Below are 20,580 nucleotides of genomic sequence, written 5' to 3' on the forward strand. Positions count from 1 at the left end.
CCCATCAATGTATGGTACAAAGTATATGTCTCTATTTGACTCAGCCATCCATGTTTCCAAATACTTTTGTTTGCTCTCAATTGTGTTACCAAAAGGTTGGATGGTTTGAGGTTCAACAAATCCGTACATGGAAGACCAACCTTGGTCCACAATGACTGTGTCCATGTACCTAAAACAACAAAGTTAAGTTGTTAGAAACTAAGAATGTAAATAAGTTTAATATGGAAGACAAAATTAACTATCTTACATGCATCATAGTTGAAGGATGGAAATATTCAACATTCTGTCTCCCCCAATGATCTTCAGTGCATCATTGAATGTGATATATACTGGGACATGGGGGGATGCCAAATACTCTATTATCCCAGTACACTTCTACTGATCCCCTCTGTTCAACCTGGGTAATTTTGTCATGAGCTTTGCTAGAGGATCTCATCCTCCGCTTCATCCAAGTCATCATCTTCATCTATGACTGGTTGATGCATCGGCTGCTTGTGGGGACGTATGAACTGAACATAAAAATTTCAAAGTTGTCAATAAATATTTTTAAATTTAACATACAAAGACTAATAATAAAAATATTATACCTGTGGTGTAGCAATGTGTGACATGATCAATGCTTTAGGCCAGGCTATAAATGTTCCTATGGCCTCCCCCATAAAATAAATTTCTGAAGTGGGTATAGGCACCTGAGCCTAGGGATCCCGAACCTCGTCAATCGTCACACGCACATGGTGGGGTAATGATGGACAAATTTATGAACACCAAAATGTGATGTCACAAACTTGTTTTACAATCGGCAAGTATGACCGAATCGTTTCAAGTAATAACTCGGTAAGACCAAGTATCGTTCTCCCAAAGGACTCACGGCCTAGTTTAGTTATGTGATTCGTTGATTAGCTAAGACTTAAGAACAAAATAACTGGATTTTATATGCAAAAGACGAAAATAAACATGTATGCATGAGGGTGATCAATGGCTAAAGCAAAATACAAACACTTTCAATGGAATAAATGAATGAGTATGTTGTTGGGGGTCAATTTCATCTTATCCACTCTCATATATTTTAGGAATTCAACATTCAATTCATCATTGTTAATGTCACTCTCTAAATTACCTTTCAAAGAAGGCTTCTCCCTAATTACGAGTTCATACGATTCCTAGCATCCCTAATAATTAGTTTATTTAGCACAGGAGCTTAAGGCAACCAATATACCTATTGGGAGAAATTCCCCAGATCTAGACTTCCCCGTACGTTTCCGTATCGACAAAACCAATAATCATGCATTGAATGAGTTAAACAAAGCAAGCTTTGAGCAAAGAGGAAAAACCCTAACTAATGATGAAAGAAAGCATAAGTCTTAGATTAAGATGCAAGCACAAATTCCATATATGAGAGCTTCAAAAGATTACATTGATTCCCCAACAAACATACAAGGTTTAGTTCACCATATTCATGGTGAACCTAGATGAACAATAATGAAAGAATGAAAGATAAAATCCTAAAAAGGTGAAGAGGTAGCCTGAGCATCCAAGATCCTCCTTCAAAGGGGTGGAAGAGAGAGTGTTTGCTTCGTTCCAGCCAAAGATACAAACCCTAGGAAACCCTAAAGCTTATATACTATTCGTAAATTACAGAAAATTAGGCCCAAGCCCAAAAATAGTGTCGCTCAGCGGTAAAGTACCGCTCAGCGGTGAGTGCGTGAGCTCGGTTCTTCCCCTCAGCGGCCATTTTGCCCCTCAGCGGACCTCCCGTGAGCTTCTGAGTGCCGCTCAGCGGTAACTGCCGCTGAGCGGTAGTTTCGGCTTCTCCATTTGCACTTTTTAATGTCTTTTCTGATTCCATCTCTCTCCTTCTTCACTTCTTTCACTAAATTCACCTTAAAACCTGCACAAAAACACTGAAATCAAGCATAAACTTGTCCAGCTCTCTTATTTCTGAAAATATGAGTAAAAGCATGATTTCAAGCTAGTTTCTAAGTATAAAGGTTGCTTTTAGTATCAATTTTAAGCATGAAAATAACAGTTTTTCAACTGTTATCACAACCCCAAACTTAGAACTTTGCTTGTCCTCAAGCAAACAAGATGTAACTCAATCTTCCACCAATTCATATGATGGTTCACTTATTCAAAAATCCTCTTTCTCAAGATAAGTAAAAACTTCAATCAAACTTATGACCAAGAGTTCAATCAAGATGTGCACATGCTTTAGTGTTTGATGGACAAATTTGTAAGCACCAAAATATGATGTCACAAACTTGTTTCACAATCGGCAAGTATGACCGAATCGTTCAAGTAATAAACTTGGTAAGACCAAGTATCGTTCTTCCCAAAGGACTCACGGCCTAGTTTAGTTGTGTGGTTTGTTGATTAGCTAAGACTTACAAACGAAATAATTGGATTATATTATGCAAGACGAAAACTAAACATGTATGCATGAATTGATCAATGGCAAAGACAAAAGATAAACACTTTCAATGGATTATATGAATGAATATGTTGTTGGGGGTCAATTTCATCTCATCCACTCTCATACATTTTAGGAATTCAACATTCAAATCATCATTGTTAATGCCACTCTCTAAAGTACCATTCTAGATGGCTTCTCCCTAATCAAATAGTTCATACAATTCCTAGCATTCCTAATGATTAGTTCATGAGTGCAGGAGCTTAACGACAACCAATATAATATTGTCAGTATAATATTGGGAGAAATTCCCCGGATCTAGACTTCCCCGTACGTGTCCGTATCGACAAAACCAATAATCATGCAATAGAATGAGTTAAACAATGCAAGCATTGAGCAAAGAGGAAAAACCCTAACTAATGATGAAAGAAAGCATAAGTCTTAGATTAAGATGCAAGCATAAATTCCATATATGAGAGCTTCAAGAGATTACATTGATTCCCCAACAAACATACAAGGTTTAGTTCACCATATTCATGGTGAACCTAGATGAACAATAATGAAAGAATGAAAGATAAAACCCTAGAAAGGTGAAGAGATAGCCTGAGCATCCAAGATCCTCCTTCAAAGGGGTGGAAGAGAGAGTGTTTGCCTCCGTTTTGCCAAAGATACCTAACCCTAGGACGTGCAAGCCCTTATATACTAATCTAGAGTTACAAAAGATTACAAAAGCCCAAGCCCAAAAAGTGCCGCTCAGCGGTATTTACCGCTCAGCGGTGGTTGCGCGTCTTCTTTCTTCCCCTCAGCGGCCATTTTGCCCCTCAGCGGTTCCAACGTGACCCCTTGAGTGCCGCTCAGCGGTAAATTACCGCTGAGCGGTGCCTTCGACTTCTCTTTTTGCACTCTTTCTTGTCTTTTCTAATGTCACTTCTCTCCTTCTTCACTCTTTTCACTAAATTCACCTTAAAACCTGCACAAAAACACTCAAATCAAGCATAAACCTGTCCAGCTCTCTTATTTCTGAAAATATAGATAAAAGTATTGATTTCAAGCTAGTTTCTAAGTCTAAAGGTTGCTTTTAGTATCAATTTTAAGCATGAAAATAACAGTTTTTCAACTGTTATCACAACCCCAAACTTAGAACTTTGCTTGTCCTCAAGCAAACAAAATGTAACTCCATCTCCAACCAATTCATATGATGGTTCACTCATTCAAAATCCTTTTCTCAAGATAAGTAACAGCTTCATTTAAACTTATGACCAAGATTCAATCAAGATGTGCACATGCTTTAGTGTTCACAAAGTCATTTAAATTCCAACAAATGCTATTTTTCATAAATGATCAATCAATTAAGCATGGATGTTCATGTGCTTATGGAATATTTCCTCACTAGGTAAAGTGTTTCACTCAACACACAAGTGTATAAGAGGTATAGTGTTTCGCTCATTCACTCCACTATCACCATGTCACATGAATCAACTTTGCCTTTCATTTTACCACAATCAAAACAATCACAAGCATGCATCATCAAAAGGACTTTTCACTGGCTTATAATGTGGCTGGGCTAACAAGAAAATTGGTTTTTCTGGATCACAAAATCCTTGAGTCAAGAGAATCATAACAACACAATCATCTTATTCATTCCCAACTTGCCTTTTACAATTTCAATTGCATTGAGCTTTACTTCTTTTTCTTTTCTTTTCTTTTTCTTTGTATATTCTTACTTTTTAGCTCTTAGCTCAATGCTTTTTATGTTTTCCCAACAACCCCAAACTTGAACATTTAACAATACCACAAAAGATCTTCTACTTAACTCAAGGTAAAGATTTTCAATCAAAGGTTTCAAGTGTATGTTCAAGGCTAAGGGTTCAAAGGATAGAACACAAAGTGTTCTCTTTTAGTGGGCTAATTTTATGTATTTGGCCAATAAAAAGGGTTTCAACAATACGGCCTTGATCATATGATGCAAAACAAGTAATTGATTCAATCATAGAAAACCTGGGCAAAATCATTCATGCTTTCAAAGTAATAATATTCAACAATAACAACTCTGGAGCTCAAAACCTCACATATAAGCTCATTCACATTTGACATACACATCCTGCTTAATTTCACAATCACAATCATGATATCATGCATTTGTTCACAAAGCTTGTGAATCACCTGTATAAGCATTTAATGTGCACATCATCTCAACATCAATTAATCAATAAGCATCATCAAGCATTACTTATCAAACAATCACAGTTAATAGCAAACCATCACACAAAACCAGGTTTTCAAGAGAGTACATCAAACCCTAATCTAAAACCGAAAACAAATAAGTTCAGAAAACTTAAACCGCAAAAGCATAATCATATGATAGCATTCATCAGTAAATGCTATCTCAGCTCCTCATCAGTCTGAGCTGTCCTCTGTATCTTCCTCTTCCTCCTCATCTTCATCTTCATCAAATGCATCCTCCTCCTCAGCTTCATCTTCTTCCATATCTCTTGCTGAAGCTTCAGCTGCTCCAGCTCCATGGACTGGTTCTTCTGGCCAGGCTACGACATTATGGAATTCATCCACAGTCCACCTGTGGGCTGGAGGATTATCATACATCCCCACTATCATCTCAGCAGTGGCCACCTGCCCTCTGTGAATGGACTGCAACTGAGCACCTATAAGAGACATATACATGTCCCTCATCTGAAATGGTTCTGCTTCATGTGCATCAGCAGATGTCTGGCTCTGTGTTGGCCCTCTTTCTCTACGAGCACGGCGTGATGGAACTGGCTGAGCTACATCCTCACCTCCACAGTACTGTCTATAGTAAGCCTCATCAATAGCTTTTCTTGGCCTCTCAAATGGTGGAACAGAAGTGTCCACCCCAGCTTGCTTGCAAAGGTGAGTGATCAAAGAAGGATGTCCTAGTGGTGCTTTGTTGTTTGAGGTGTTAGCACATACACTGATCTCATCAGCTATCACCTGCCCAATATTAACATTCAAATTTCTGATAGCACAGTAGATGAATAGTGCCCTGCTGAGAGTAATATCTGACACATGTGAACATGGCTGGATGTTAGCATGAGAAAATGCCATCCAATACTTTGCAAGAGGAGTCAAATCTGTCCTCCTAATGTTAACCACCGCGCCAGATCTATTCCTTTGGAAGTGTCCTCCAGATATACACAGTACTCTCTCAACATCCTCAAAGTCAGCACCTTCCTCCATGCTAAGAGCAAACTGACATTGCTCACCAGCCCACACAGTATCCAGGAAGTTGTTGATAGAATCAGGATCAAACCTGATAGCGTGGCCTCTGACATAGCCCAAATAATTCTCAGCTGGATGACCACCAATCTTCTTTGCGTTGGTGTAAAATTCCTTGACCACAGCTATATTGGCAGGTGCTGGATAAGTGGCTAGCTTTCCCCAATCATTCCCTAACACTTGCTCTCCAAATTGAGGAGCAAAGTTAGGTATCATTCCAACCTTTCTCTCCATTAGAAGTCTCCTGTCCTGAACCACCCTAAAATGCTTCTCATGTTTCCTAGAGAGGAACCTCCTAGAGTGGGGTTGCTCTGGTTCCTTTTCTTTCCTCTTGGTTGCCATGGTTTTCAATCTCTTTCCTGAAGAGGATGCCATTCTTGGGTGGAGATGCTAGATGATATGAGAATGCTTCCAAACTAGAATGCTCTCTTCCAACCCCAAACTTTGATGGCACACTAGTGAAAAAGTGAGTGAAAGAGAGATTTTCTAAAGAGGGAAGAGTGAAAAGATGTGGAAAACCTAAGAGATTGTGTGTGGAAGTGTTTGTGCAGAGAGAAGCCAGAAAATAAACCCTAAAACGCAGCTTGGGATATAAAAATACCCTAATGGGCTCGGGTCCCGCTGAGGGGAACTTAAGCCCCTCTGCGGTAGTACCGCTCAGCGGTAATTGCCGCTCAGCGGCACTTCCGTGAAGTGCTCCTCTTCTTCTTTTCTTGACCTACGTGCCTTCCCTACATGTCCCTCATAGGTTCCCTGCAATTCAATGTTAAAAATGCTTATGCAAATCCTAACTAAAAATAAATAAACAAAAACAATCAATCAACTTGGTTGCCTCCCAGGTAGCGCTTGTTTAACGTCACGAGCCTGACCCAAAATCCACCAACACCCATCAGTAGGTGTTTCAAACTTACCAGCACCCATCAATAGGTGCAAAATTTCTTACCAACACCCATCAGTAGGTGTTACAACATTGTATCCTTCAGTAGATACTTAACCACCTAGCATCCTTCAGTAGATGCTATCTCCAACAAAATAATTACAAAATAAAGTCCACAACTTAAAAATTACAAAACCAAAATAAAATCAAAAGTCTGTCAATCACTGGGTTGCCTCCCAGCAAGCGCTCTTTTAACGTCACTAGCTTGACCCAAGCTCAAGTTCCTTCTTCTTTTTCTTCTTTCTACTGAACCTCTTCAGAAATTTGATCAAACCAGGAACCTGTTGCAGTGTCTCAATCATAGGAACTTTAATCTCCAATTTCTTGAAGATTTCCATAAAGCACTTGAACTTCTTTTCCTTCCTATGATTCTTCTTTAGATGAGGATGTGATTTTTCATATGATTTCTTCTTCTTTCCTCTCATCTTCTTTTTCTTCCTTTTTCTCTCCCTCAATTTTCTCTTTTTCTTTTCTTTTATTTTTTTCTTCCCTTTTCTTTTTCTTTTCAACTTCTTTATTTTCCCACAAATCTTCTTTCTCTCTTCTCTCTCAACCACTTCTTTCTCTTTTTCTTCATCTTTATCTTTCTCACTCAACTCTTCTTTCTCTTTTCTCTCTACCCTTTCCTCATCTCCCTCTAATTTTTCCTCATCAAGAATCTTGTCACTTTCAGTGATAATGCCTTGCCCTTCCTCCTTAAGGTTAACTTCAGTATTAACCTCATCATTCAATCTCTGACTAATGTAACGAAAGTGCATCTCCATCCTTTTACATGATTCTTCAATGCTTTTCTGAGTAGAGTCGGAATTTTTCAAAAATTGTTGAAGGGTGTCATCCAAACTTCCTGATAGAAAGGTTTGTTGCTGTTGCTTGTTAACTTGCCCAGTTTGTTCCTGACCAATACTTGGGTGTGGTTTCCACCCTTGATTGTAGCTCCCTTGACAGTACTGATTGGTCATGTAGTTTACATCCTCTACGGCTTCAACTGGAAAGGCACATTGACCATTGATATGATCACCTCCACACAATTCGCACAACTGGGATTGTACCTGTGCAACAGTCTTTAACTCTTGTGGCAATTGTTCAAGTATCTTTGAGAGATTCTCCACTTGTTGAGTTATTAACTTGTTCTGAGCTATCAAGGCATCATTGGATTGCAACTGTAGAACTCCTTTTTGTTGAATAGGAGCTCCTCTTTCACTGTTCCACTTATTGTCATTCGTAGTCATGTTTTCAATTATTTCTGTGGCTTCCTCTGGAGTTTTCCATTTGATATTGCCTCCAGCTGAGGCGTCAAGAATCATCATGGTTTGTGAACCAAGACCTCCAAGGAAGATTAGGACTACTTCTCCTTCGTTAAATCCATGCGTGGGAGTCTTTCTTAATAGGCTTTTGTACCTGTCCCATGCATGACCTAGTGTTTCCTCCATGCCTTGTCTAAACGAAGAGATCTCTTGTTTCCCTTTGTTGATTTTAAAGCTTTGTTGCTGCCATTGTTGTTGTGGTTGGTTCTCAAATTGTCCGGCAGCTTGCCAAAATTGGCTTTGATCCATGCTTGAGTCATGTTCCCACCAGTGGTTGAGATTACTTTGGTAGAATTGAGTGCCCATTAAATTCTTGTTCGAATTGCATCCTGCAAACATTAGGCACAAAACCCTACAAAATATTTGTTAGCACAAAAAGATATAGGAGAAGATATATATTCAGAAGATAAAAGATTCAGAAGATAAAAGATTCAGAAGATAAAATATTTAGAAGATAGAATAAAATAAAATCTAACCTAACCTAAAAGATAAAATAAAATAAAATCTAACCTAACCTAAAAGATAAAATAAAATAAAATAAGATCTAACCTAATCTAAAAAGATAAAATAAAATAAAATCTAACCTAATCTAAAGATAAAATAAAATAAAATAAAATCTAATCTATCCTAATCAAATAAAATAAAATAAAAAACAGAAAAATAAAATAAAATAAAATAAAATAAAAACAGAAAAAATAAAAACAGAAATTCAAAAGTAAAGTCAAAGATAATCAATAATCACACAAATTAACCAGTTAAACCACGAGTCCCCGGCAACGGCGCCAAAAACTTGATGGACAAATTTGTAAGCACCAAAATATGATGTCACAAACTTGTTTCACAATCGGCAAGTATGACCGAATCGTTCAAGTAATAAACTTGGTAAGACCAAGTATCGTTCTTCCCAAAGGACTCACGGCCTAGTTTAGTTGTGTGGTTTGTTGATTAGCTAAGACTTACAAACGAAATAATTGGATTATATTATGCAAGACGAAAACTAAACATGTATGCATGAATTGATCAATGGCAAAGACAAAAGATAAACACTTTCAATGGATTATATGAATGAATATGTTGTTGGGGGTCAATTTCATCTCATCCACTCTCATACATTTTAGGAATTCAACATTCAAATCATCATTGTTAATGCCACTCTCTAAAGTACCATTCTAGATGGCTTCTCCCTAATCAAATAGTTCATACAATTCCTAGCATTCCTAATGATTAGTTCATGAGTGCAGGAGCTTAACGACAACCAATATAATATTGTCAGTATAATATTGGGAGAAATTCCCCGGATCTAGACTTCCCCGTACGTGTCCGTATCGACAAAACCAATAATCATGCAATAGAATGAGTTAAACAATGCAAGCATTGAGCAAAGAGGAAAAACCCTAACTAATGATGAAAGAAAGCATAAGTCTTAGATTAAGATGCAAGCATAAATTCCATATATGAGAGCTTCAAGAGATTACATTGATTCCCCAACAAACATACAAGGTTTAGTTCACCATATTCATGGTGAACCTAGATGAACAATAATGAAAGAATGAAAGATAAAACCCTAGAAAGGTGAAGAGATAGCCTGAGCATCCAAGATCCTCCTTCAAAGGGGTGGAAGAGAGAGTGTTTGCCTCCGTTTTGCCAAAGATACCTAACCCTAGGACGTGCAAGCCCTTATATACTAATCTAGAGTTACAAAAGATTACAAAAGCCCAAGCCCAAAAAGTGCCGCTCAGCGGTATTTACCGCTCAGCGGTGGTTGCGCGTCTTCTTTCTTCCCCTCAGCGGCCATTTTGCCCCTCAGCGGTTCCAACGTGACCCCTTGAGTGCCGCTCAGCGGTAAATTACCGCTGAGCGGTGCCTTCGACTTCTCTTTTTGCACTCTTTCTTGTCTTTTCTAATGTCACTTCTCTCCTTCTTCACTCTTTTCACTAAATTCACCTTAAAACCTGCACAAAAACACTCAAATCAAGCATAAACCTGTCCAGCTCTCTTATTTCTGAAAATATAGATAAAAGTATTGATTTCAAGCTAGTTTCTAAGTCTAAAGGTTGCTTTTAGTATCAATTTTAAGCATGAAAATAACAGTTTTTCAACTGTTATCAGTGTTCACAAAGTCATTTAAATTCCAACAAATGCTATTTTTCATGAATGATCAATCAATTAAGGATGGATGTTCATGTGTTCATGGAAAATTTCCTCACTAGGTAAAGTGTTTCACTCACACACAAGTGTATAAGAGGTAATCACTCATTCACTCTACTATCACAATGTCACATGAATCAACTTTGCCTTTCATTTTACCACAATCAAAAACATTCACAAGCATGCATCATCACAAGGAATTTTCAATGGCTTATAATGTGGCTGGGCTAACAAGAAAATTGGTTTTTCTAGATCACAAAACCCTTGAGTTAAGAGAATCATATAAACACAATTATTCTTACTTTTCCCAACTTTCCTTTGCATTGAGCTTTGCTTTTTGTTTTCTTTCTTTTTCTTTTGCTTTTCACATACTTAATTCTTATCTCTTAGCTCAATGCTTTCAAATTCCCTTTCTATTTTCCAACAACCCCAAACTTGAACATTTGTCAATACCACAAAATATTTTCTACTTAACTCAAGGTAAAGCTTTCAACAAGGGTTTTAAATTTATGTTCAAGGCTAAGGGTTCAAATGATAGAACACGTAGTGTTCTCGTTTAGTGGCTTATTTCATGCAATTTGGCTAATATAAGGGTTTCCAACAAACAGCCTTGATCACATGATGCAAAACAAGCAATTGATTCAATCATAGAAAATCTGGGCAAAATCATTCATGTTTCCAAAGTAATAGCATTCAACAATAACAACTCTGGAGCTCAAAACCTCACATATAAGCTCATTCACATTTGACATACACATCCTGCTTAATCTCACAATCACAATCATACTATCCTGCATTTGTTCACAAAGCTTGTGAATCACCTGTATAAGCATTTTAATGTGCACATCATCAATCAATCAATAATCATCATCAAGCATTACTTACCACACAATCACAGTCAATAGCAAACCATCATAACAAACCAGGTTTCCAATAGAGTACTTCAAACTTATTCTAAAACAAAAGTAAATAAGTACAGAACACTAAACCAAACAAAAGCATAAGTTCTGCTCTAATTATGATAGCATTCATCAGTAAATGCTATCTCAATCTCCTCATCAATCTGAGCTATCATTTGTATCCTCCTCTTCTTGGATCTTATAGTCTTGATTCTTTTTGCTCGATGAGGAGGCCATCCCTACGTCAAACATAATTCACAAAACCAAAAGATACATTGTTAAGCATTAGTAAACCACAATGAAGAAATCAGCCCCTTCAAAGATGCTCTCTCCCAACCCCAAACTTAGATGGAAAACTAGTGAGAAAGTGAGTGAAAGGGAGATTTTCTCAAGAGGGAAGAGGGAAAAGATGTGGAGAACCTTTGAAAAGGTATGTAGGAGTGTGTGTGCAAAGAAGATTCTGAAAAGAAAACTAAAATGCAGCTTGGGGTATAAAAATACCCTAATGGGCTCGGGTTCCGCTAAGGGGAAACTAAACCCACTCTGTGATAGTACCGCTCAGCGGTAACTTGCCGCTCAGCGGCACTTTCGTGAAGTTCTCTTCTCCTTCTTTTCTTAACCTACGTGCCTCCTAAACATGCCCCTCACTGGTTCCCTGCAATTCAATTCTCAGGTTACTTATGCACAACCCTATTATACTACTACAATGAAACAAACAAAAACAATCAATCAACTGGGTTGCCTCCCAGGTAGCGCTTGTTTAACGTCACGAGCCTGACCCAAAATCCACCAACACCCATCAGTAGGTGTTACAATACTTTCCAACACCCATCAGTAGGTGCAAAATTTTCTCACCAACACCCATCAGTAGGTGTTACACACTTAGCATCCTTCAGTAGATGCTATATCCAACTTGCATCCCTCAGTAGATGCTATGTCCAACAAAATATTTACAAAATAATGTCCACAAATTAAAAGTTACAAAAACAAAAATAAAATCAAAAGTTTTTAAATCACTGGGTTGCCTCCCAGCAAGCGCTCTTTTAACGTCATTAGCTTGACCCAATAAAGTTCAAGTTCCTTCTTCTTTTTCTTCTTCCTACTGAACTTCTTCAGAAATTTGATCAAACCAGGAACCTGTTGCAATGTCTCAATCATAGGAACTTTAATCTCCAATTTCTTGAAGATTTCCATAAAGCACTTAAATTTCTTTTCCTTCCCATGATTCTTCTTTAGATGAGGATGGGATTTTTCATATGATTCCTTCTTCTTTCCTCTCATCTTCTTTTTCTTACGCTTCCTCTCCCCAAATTTTCTCTTTTTCTTTTCCTTTATTTTTTTCTTCCCTTCTCTTTTTCTCCTCAACTTCTTTATTTTCACACACATTTTCTTTCTCTCTTCTCTCTCAACCACTTCTTTCTCTTTTTCTTCATCTTTATTTTTCTCACTCAACTCTTCTTTCTCTTTTCTCTCTATCTTTTCCTCATCTCCCTCTATTTTTTTCTCATCAAGAATCTTGTCACTTTTAGTGACAATGGTTTGCCCTTCCTCCTTAAGGTTAACTTCAGTATTAACCTCATCATTCAATCTCTGACTAATATAACGAAGATGCATCTCCATCCTTTTACATGATTCTTCAATGCTTTTCTGAGTAGAGTCGGAATTTTTCAAAAATCGTTGAAGGGTGTCATCCAAATTTACTGATAGAGAGGGTTGTTGCTATTGCTTGTTAAATTGCCCTGATTGTCCAGCTTGCCCACTTTGTTCTTGACCAATACTTGGGTGTGGTTTCCACCCTTCATTGAAGTTTCCCTGACAGTATGGAAATTGATTGGCCGTGAAGTTGACATCCTTTAAAGCTTCTGCTAGAAAAGCGCATTGACCATTGATATGATCACCTCCACATAATTCACAAAACTGTGATTGAACCTGTGCAACAATCTTTAATTCTTCTGGCAGTTGTTCAAGTATCTTTGTGAGATTCTCCAATTGTTGAGTTATTAACTTGTTCTAAGCTATCAAGGCATCATTGGGTTGCAACTGTAGAACTCCTTTTTGTTGAATAGGAGCTCCTCTTTCACTGTTCCACTTATTGTTATTAGTAGTCATGTTTTCAATTATTTCTATGGCTTCCTCTGGAGTCTTCCATTTGATATTGCCTCCAACTGAGGTGTTAACCATCATCATGGTTTGTGAACTAAGACCTCCAAGGAAGATTAGGACTACTTCTCCTTCGTCAAATCTATGCATGGGAGTCTTTCTTAATAGGCTTTTGTATCTGTCCCATGTGTGACCTAGTGTTTCCTCCATGCCTTGTCTAAATGAAGAGATCTCTTGCTTTCCTTTGTTGATTTTAAAGCTTTGTTGCTGCCATTGTTGTTGTGGTTGGTTCTCAAATTGTTCGGCAGCTTGCCAAAATTGGCTTTGGTCCATGCTTGAGTGAGGTTCCCACCAGTGGTTGAGATTACTTTGGTAGAATTGAGTGCCCATATAGTTAAATTCTTGTCCGAATTGCATCCTGCAAACATTAGGCACAAAACTCTAGAAAATATTTGTTAGCACAAAAAGATAGAGAAGATAGATAAAAAATAATCAAAGGATATAATTGAAAAGATAAGAAGATAGGAAATAAAAACAGAAAAATCAAACAGAAAAATAAAATAAAATAAAATAAAAACAGAAAATAAAATAAAATAAAAACAGAAAATAAAATAAAATAAAATAAAATAAAATAAAAACAGAAAACAAGTCAAAGATAATCAATAATCAAACAAATAAACTAGTTAAACCACGAGTCCCCAGCAACGGCGCCAAAAACTTGATGGACAAATTTATGAACACCAAAATGTGATGTCACAAACTTGTTTTACAATCGGCAAGTATGACCGAATCGTTTCAAGTAATAACTCGGTAAGACCAAGTATCGTTCTCCCAAAGGACTCACGGCCTAGTTTAGTTATGTGATTCGTTAATTAGCTAAGACTTAAGAACAAAATAATTGGATTTTATATGCAAAAGACGAAAATAAACATGTATGCATGAGGGTGATCAATGGCTAAAGCAAAATACAAACACTTTCAATGGAATAAATGAATGAGTATGTTGTTGGGGGTCAATTTCATCTTATCCACTCTCATATATTTTAGGAATTCAACATTCAATTCATCATTGTTAATGCCACTCTCTAAATTAACTTTCAAAGAAGGCTTCTCCCTAATTACGAGTTCATACGATTCCTAGCATCCCTAATAATTAGTTTATTTAGCACAGGAGCTTAAGGCAACCAATATACCTATTGGGAGAAATTCCCCAGATCTAGACTTCCCCGTACGTTTCCGTATCGACAAAACCAATAATCATGCATTGAATGAGTTAAACAAAGCAAGCTTTGAGCAAAGAGGAAAAACCCTAACTAATGATGAAAGAAAGCATAAGTCTTAGATTAAGATGCAAGCACAAATTCCATATATGAGAGCTTCAAAAGATTACATTGATTCCCCAACAAACATACAAGGTTTAGTTCACCATATTCATGGTGAACCTAGATGAATAATATTGAAAGAATGAAAGATAAAATCCTAAAAAGGTGAAGAGGTAGCCTGAGCATCCAAGATCCTCCTTCAAAGGGGTGGAAGAGAGAGTGTTTGCTTCGTTCCAGCCAAAGATGCAAACCCTAGGAAACCCTAAAGCTTATATACTATTCGTAAATTACAGAAAATTAGGCCCAAGCCCAAAAATAGTGTCGCTCAGCGGTAAAGTACCGCTTAGCGGTGAGTGCGTGAGCTCGGTTCTTCCCCTCAGCGGCCAGTTTGCCCCTCAGCGGACCTCCCGTGAGCTTCTGAGTGCCGCTCAGCGGTAGTTGCGGCTTCTCCATTTGCACTTTTTAATGTCTTTTCTGATTCCATCTCTCTCCTTCTTCACTTCTTTACTAAATTCACCTTAAAACCTGCACAAAAACACTGAAATCAAGCATAAACCTGTCCAGCTCTCTTATTTCTGAAAATATGAGTAAAAGCATGATTTCAAGATAGTTTCTAAGTATAAAGGTTGCTTTTAGTATCAATTTTAAGCATGAAAATAACAGTTTTTCAACTGTTATCAGGTAACAAGGGAACACCATGAACAATCTGCCCTCCCTCAAGTACTCGTCCGACAGCCACAATGCGTGGGGGATCTTGATGCCAAATTTAAGAACACCGAAAAACGACACCAAAAACTTGTTTAACCCTTGACAAGTGTGACCGAATCGTATCAAGTAATAAACTCGGTAAGACCAAGTATCGTTCTCCCAAAGGACTCACGGCCTAGTTAGTTATATGATTTGTTGATTATTTAAGACTTGTGAACAATTGATTGTAGGTTTTAAATGCAAAAGACAATAATTAAACATGTATGCATGAATTTGATCAATGGAAAAGAGGAAATCAAACACTTTAATGTATTAGATGGATGAGTATGTTGTTGGGGTAATCAATTTCATCTTATCCACTCTCATATACTTTAGGAATTCATCATTCTTTTCATCAATGTTAATGTCACTCTCTAAATCACCTTGCAAGAAGGCCTATCCTTAATTACGAGTTCATACAATTCCTAGCATCCCTAATAATTAATTCTGAAGTGCAGAAGCTTAACAGCAACCAACCCTCATATTCCTATGTCTAGGCAATATACTATTGGGAGAAATTCCCCGGATCTATATTTCCCCGTACGTTCCCATATCGACAAAATCAATAAACATGGCATTGAATGAGTTAAAAAATGCAAGCTTTAAGCAAGGAGGAAAAACCCTAACTAATGATGAAAGAAAGCATGTATCTTAAAATAAGATGTTAAAACACAAATTCCATATATGAGAGTTTCACAAGACTACATTGATTCTCCAACAACAATACAAGGTTTAGTTCACCATATTCATGGTGAAACTAGATGAACAATAATGAAAGAATGAAAGATAGAACCCTAGAAAGATGAGAAGGTAGCCTTAGCATCCAAGATCTTCCTCCAAGGGGTGGAAAGGTGTGTGTTTGCTTCGTCTCCAGCCAAAGATACAAACCCTAGGAAGTCCTAAAGCTTATATACTATTCGTAATATTACAGAAAAGTGGGCCTAAGCCCAAAATACCACCGCTCAGCGGTAAACTGCTGCTCAGCGGTACTAGCGCAGAGTCAATTTTCCCCTCAGCTGCATTTTCACCCCTCAGCGGAGCCAACCGGTGTTCTTGAGTGCCGCTCAACGGTAAACTGCCGCTGAGCGGTACTTGCGGCTTCTCCTTTTGCACTTTTTGAGTTCTTTTCTGATTCCATGTCTATCCTTCTTCACTTCTTTCACCAAATTCACCTTAAAACCTGCCTAAAACACTGAAATCAAGCATAAACTTGTCCAGCTCTCTTATTTCCAAAAGTATGAACAAAAGCATGATTCCAAGCTAGTTTCTAAGTGTTAAAGGTTGCTTTTAGTATCAATTTTAAGCATGAAAATAATAGTTTTTCAACTGTTATCAGATCCCCATCAACCAACAACTCATACTAACCACTATACTCAGTAGGCTATACAACAGAGGATGATCCCGTAGTGCTGACCCTAGGTGGTGTGGGACTTCAGTAGGCAATACCATGGTGGGTTGCGTCATGGAATGCAACTTCTATTCAAGCGCTCTTTGAATTTCTTTTTGTTCTTGTAGTTGCTCCATGAATCGTTGCTCCATTGATCTTATGCTTTGGTTGAGCCTTTCCTCCCACTGAAGATCCATCTTCCTCAATGCCTCTTGACACATGGCTTGAGTGTTTTTTTGTGCAAGGCCAAAGTAGTCACGAAGACCAATCGCCCTAGGAACTCCACGTACGCGTCCTGCGTGCTCGGGCTTTCCAATGGTCGTTGTTAGAATGTCGTCCCTACCTTGGCCAACAAATGTTCCTTGAGTTTGCTGCTCAACAAAATCGTCCTGCATATAAAAAAAACTTTGTAAGAAGGGAAATGCGATGATAAATACACAATCAAACAATGCTTTGGATTAAACTTACAATTTTTTGTGAGATCAAGGCAGCTGAGGAAGATGTCATTCTCCCATCAGATTTAGTACGAGAAGCCTTCCATAGCTCGTACCTAGCAGGTGCAGGTGCTAGGTTGGGGGACTCAAGTCCTAAGGCCTCCGCTCGAGTCTTCGTCATCTTCTTCTCAAGTTTTACATAACCACTTCGTGATAACATGTGTGGTGCATCATTTAGCCTTTGCCTTTCTTGGGCTGCTAACCTTTTACCATGTGAAACCATGTATATTCAAAAGTGTAAAATCAAAATAAAATGCATTAACTAAAGACTTTGTAGATGTTAAGAGACAAACATGCTAGTCGGCAGACTCTCTAGATGCACAAAACTGCATCCACTCTCCTGTGTGAAATTGTAGTGTTCCCATGGATTCTCATGTTGTTTGTCTCCAAAGACATATACACGTGTCAGTCTAGTCTTGAAATCCCTCCATCTAGTCGCTACATGGGACAACACTTTCTTTCTAAGCTGAACAGTGTTTGGAATTTCATAATTTTGCTGTTTAAAATAAAGAACATGTTAATGACATAAACCTATAAGAGAAAAAAGTATATCAAATTTTTTTAAGTATACATACCTAAATATCTTGCCATCAAAGGTTCTTGTCGACCTCTGGAACATCCTCCCAAGAATTAAGAAGGATAGACACACGGATTTTTACTAACACACCTAGATAACTCCTAAACCTATCAGCATTTGGCCCTAATGGCACACCTTATCTAGAGTCAATTTCAACATGTCTCCTCTTGCCATCAACGCGTTGGGATGTCACTTCTGGCAATCGTGTGACAGATCGACGACGTGTTGATCCTGAGGTCGACATACCTGCAAAATATATACAAGGTTAGTACTACATCAAATATGATGAATAAGACAACATTTAAAATCACTAAAAAAATATCACAAAACCTATTAAGATATTGTTTTCTCCCAGATCCCTTCATTGTGATCACTACAAATTGCGTGGATTTCATCGGCTACGTCATCGACCTTGTCTTCAATGGGTCTTGATGCAACAGATGTTGTCTCAAGTATATCTAGAGAACCTTCATCATTATAGCCATGCATGTTTTTTCCTTCCAAAACCACTGACCATTTTTTATTTGCTAGATCATTTACGTAGAATATTTGTCTTGCTTCACTAGCCATAATAAATGGTTCATTAGTGTAATTCATCTTGTTGAGGTCCACCAATGTGAAACCAAAGTCATATGTCATGACACCGAAATTGATATCAACCCATTTACACTTGAAAACAAGGACTCTAAAACTGACATAATCAACTTCCGATATTTCTTGTATTATTCCAAAATAACTCATGGATGCTGATAATGGTTGAATTTACCATTATTTGATACTAAATTTTGATACTAAAAACATCCTTTTTGAATTAGAAACTAGCTTGAAATCAAAGTTTCGTGTGAATCAGAGAATTGATGGTGAATTTAATGATTTTATGCTAGATTTCCTTGTTTTCAATAGGAATTAAGATGATTTGGAAGAAGAGTTGAAGTAGTAAGGAGTTGGAACTTAGAAAGAGTTGGAAAAGCATCAGAAAGGAGGATCGTAGCAACGTTGAGCGCCATTTTAGGGGCCCTTAGCGCCGGAGTAGACTGTCTCATGCTTGGTTGCCCTTTTTCTGAAGCCCTCAGTGCAGGAAGTCCCTAACTCGCGCCTGGGCGCCCTGTTTGGGGCGCTGAGCACCACTTCCTTGAGTTGCACCACGTCTGCTTGAATTTTGAGCTGACCCTGAGCGTCATATGATTCGGCACGCTGCCTGGGCGCCCTAAGTGAGGTGTTGAGCGCCAGTTTTGTAGGCTTGGACCTGTTTTCTATTAATTTTATGTTCTATTTAAGGACTGGGACGTTCTAGGGATTGTATCTTTGGACAGAAGAGGCGCAGAAACACATCCTTTGACTCCTCGGAGGCGGATTTGGATGCGGAAGCTGTTATCTTCAACTTCTAGGGTTTTATCTTTCATTCTTTTCCATTATTCATCTAGTTTCACCATGCCAATGGTGAACTAAATTCTATTTGTTGTTAGGGAATGATGTAAACCTTTGTAAACTCTCATGTATTGAATTCATTCTTTATTATATATGCTTCTTTCATTAATTATTAGGGTAATTCTTCTTCACTCAATGCTTGCTTTGTTTAACTCATTCATTAGCATGATGTATGATTTGCATGAGTACCGGAAGGTATCTTACAATTCGGGTTTCAGAGGATTATTCCCAGAAGTAGTATTGCTCAGGAATGGTGGTATGAGTTCTGGTTATCTTAAGCTACTAATCGTAATGCAGAATTAATTATTAGGGATGCAAGGAATTGTGACCTAATAATTAAGGATAGACTTTCTTCGCCGAGGAATCGGGTTTTAAGTACTTTAGATAGTGACATTGACATTAATGAAGAACTAGAATTCGTATATACATGAGAGCAAACTAGGTGAAATCTAACCCCAACAACATATTCATTCCATAATATAAAATTCATCTCTGCACTTTTGGCCAATTGATCAAGTTGCATGCATATTTACTTTTCTGTATTTGCATTTTAAACCAAAAGATTTTGTTTTCAAGTCTTATTTAATCAAGAAATTACATAACTGTTTAGGTCGTGAGTCCTTTGGAAAACGATACTTGGTTTTACCATGTTTATTACTTGATACAATTCGGTACATTTGCCGGAGTCTTAACAAGTTTTTGGCGCCGTTGTCGGGGACTCGTGGTTTAACTATTCTATTTGTGTGATTATTGATTAGCTTTGACTTGATTTTTTTTATTTTGTTTTTGTTTTGTACTAATAATTATTTTCTAGGGTTTTGTTTTCTTGTGTATGCAGGATACGATTCGTTCTAGAAGAAAGAAAAACTTTGAACTTCTTCTTGAAGGATTGAACGAGACTAGAAGGAGAAGGAGCAACAAAATGTCCAGAGAATTATTTCCTTCTCTAGAGACACTTTTACAACCTTAACCGCAAGGATCTGACCAGAGCATTGAAAAGATGGCTAGAGAGAATAATGGTAGACGCAGTCTGGCATATTACACAACAGTTGTTGGCCCTCATCATTTTAATAGCATTGGAAGGCCGAGGGTAAATGCTACAAACATGGAGGTAAAGTCAGCGTTGATACAATTGGTAAAAAGCAATCAATTCAATGAACTGTCTCATGAAAGTCCATATGAGCATATACCTACATTCAATGAGATTTGCAACACTGTGAAGATCAATGGAGTACCGAATGACGCTATAAAGCTTAGTTTGTTTCCTTCTCATAGGGAGGCAATGCTAAGTTATGGTTGAATTCTTTCCCAGAGGATAGCTTTACTGAATGGGAAGCCATGGTTGCAAACTTTCTGAAAAATACTTCCCATAGTCGAAAATCAACAAAGGTAAACAAGAAATTTCTTCTTTCAAGTAGGGCATGGAAGAAACTTTAGGTCAAGCATGGGATAGATACAAGAGTTTGTTGAGGAAGACGCCCACGTATAGTAATCATTCTTTTCCTTGGAGGTCTTGGCTCACAAACCAAATTGATGCTAGATGCCTCAGCTGGAGGTAATATCAAGTGCAAAAGTCCAT

This window comes from Vigna angularis, chromosome 5 (assembly GCF_016808095.1).
Source record: "Vigna angularis cultivar LongXiaoDou No.4 chromosome 5, ASM1680809v1, whole genome shotgun sequence".
Taxonomy (NCBI): domain Eukaryota; kingdom Viridiplantae; phylum Streptophyta; class Magnoliopsida; order Fabales; family Fabaceae; genus Vigna; species Vigna angularis.